The sequence below is a fragment of the Berghia stephanieae genome, chromosome 2 (genome assembly GCF_034508935.2).
Source record: "Berghia stephanieae isolate SIO BIC M18660-M18661 chromosome 2, UCSD_Bste_1.3, whole genome shotgun sequence".
Taxonomy (NCBI): domain Eukaryota; kingdom Metazoa; phylum Mollusca; class Gastropoda; order Nudibranchia; family Aeolidiidae; genus Berghia; species Berghia stephanieae.
In genome coordinates, this window is record NC_088361.1 from 1191947 (window position 1) to 1194446 (window position 2500).

The window sequence follows — 2500 nt, forward strand, 5'->3', positions numbered from 1 at the left end:
TTCATTTTACATGACACCTGAATATTATGTGACCCACAGTCTCAAAACGGTATTATGATTAGGGTTTATAACCAAAACTATCAGACTTGGGTTGAGTTTATATGTCTCATTGACGAGAGAAAAAACATGGGATTTTAGAGCGGTAAAATCCTCGGTTGTTTATTCTTGATCAGTTTACCTTTAAGTTGACTTTTTAGCAGCTGGTTTATCCTGACAAAATACGGGGAGAGGAGGGGGGGGGGGGGGCGATGTAGCAGAGTGGTTAAGACATTGCACTGTGATCCGGGTCCAGGGTTCGAGCTCCGCTTCATGCATTCTAGTTTTTTTCCTTGGGCAAGAATCTTAACCCCCAATTTGCTCACTTTGGACAACATGGGTGATTCCTGTTGGCATCAGACACCCTATTTGATGGATTATCTATATTCCTTCAAACGCCTAGGCGACGGGATCTAATGGTGCCGTTGCGAAAGGGCTTATAATTTGTAATTGTATAAGTAATCCGGAATTGAGACCCTAGACTAGGGACATACGGGTCATAGACTCAGTGAATACAACTATACCACAATGCCGCACCCAAAACCATAAAAACATTCAACGTTTGTTCCAAACAGAAAATAATGAATTGTTAAACCACTGAATTAACCGATCCGACGGATACTTATATGCAGAGGCGTGTCAATATTGGTTGATTTGGTGCCTGGCACCGCATACCTCTTTTAAACAAGGATTATAGCATTTTTTAAAATAAAACTGAGAAATAGTAAATACCACCTCTTACTTATTTTAGTAAGTATATCCTGCATATTTTTTTTCTTTCTTTTGTATTTACAAATAAAACATGTTTTAAGTCATTTCCATCTGATTCTGGCACCACCTTATACTGTAAGCATGCCACGCCACTGCTTATATGCAATTCTGATAACCCAAATACATAGATATGGTCTCATTGTTGTGATGGAAAAACGCTCTCGATCAAACGCAGAATATTGCCCATTTCAACAATGGTGAATCAAACCCAATGATGCGTTCGACAATCAGATGTGTAAATGTGTGCACGCACATCTCATTGGATATCTTGAACTTTAAAAAAATCATCTAAAGCCCAATTACAATTCCCCATGAGAGACAGGCATAAATTTTGCAGCAATTCCTTACTCTGAGGAGAGTAAAAAGACATTTTTAATATTTTAGCCAGAAAACTCATTCCTTTAAATATTGATTGATTAACATGACCGTCAGCTTGGTAAAACCTCTCGAAACCTGGGACTTCAAGGTGTTCCCCATGTTTCGAGAGTTTTTGACAAGATGAGGATTATTTTAATTAATCTGTACTTGAAGGACGAGTTTTCTGGCCAAACATTTTTAAAATGTGTTTTACAGAGAATCAATCAAAAGGGAAAAATCCTTTCTCAATTGAATTGAAATAAATTTGAATTATATTCTGACCACGCAGGGTCTTAATTTAAATATAGATAGTATGCGCTTGGCTTAGAAACTCATAACATTCCCATCCGGAAGTAGAACGGACTAACACACAAAACTATGTGTAACGTTGAACGTTTATAGTATTGTTGATACAGTTTAGTGAGAATTAGTCACAAACGCGGATGGCAAGGCATGAGTGACGTTATCTTCGTTCTATTTATATATTTATTTGATTTCTTGTTTAGTTATGCTTTGGTTATAGATTTATTAACAAGGTCAATTTTACTGGCTATTTGTTTGCTTTTATAAATTTTCTGGGTTTTTAAATATTTTTTTTCGTTTTTATTTTTGGATTTGTTTTTTGTTTGTTTGTTTGTTTGTTGTCTTTTTCTTAATTTTGGCTCTGCGCATTTAATTTTTTTTTATTTTGTTTATATCTATCCATATATATATATATATATATATATAATATTATTATATATATATATATTATATATATATATAAAAGAATTGTATATTATAATAATAATAAATTACTTATATAACGCAACGCTTACCTTACGCATAAGTGCTCTGCAGCGATTTACAATTGTAGCTGTCATTCTAACATTCTAACATTCATTCAATGTCAATTTTGAGAACACATAATATAAACACACACACACACACACACACACACACACACACAAACACGAGCGCGCGCGCACGCACAAACTCGAACACAGATACATTTGCACTCACACATACACACACATACTTACACCGATATTCCTCACTAACATTTCATAAAATATTCTAAATGAAGACTTTTGATTGATTAAATACAATGAATTTTGAAACAAAAAGTCTAGATATAGAATGGAAATTGAACTTAAGATCAAACTTGGAATAAGATGTCTGGTTTTACGTGTTACGTGTTGCTGTTGGTCAGGGACCCTTTGTAAAGCGCTTTAAGCACGTTTAGTGGATATCGCGCGATATAAAATCTCAAATTTATTTGTTGATTTTTTTTAAATGTTAGAAAATTGTATGTTTTCTTTGTCTCCGTAATGTATAGATATTAACGACAAGTTTC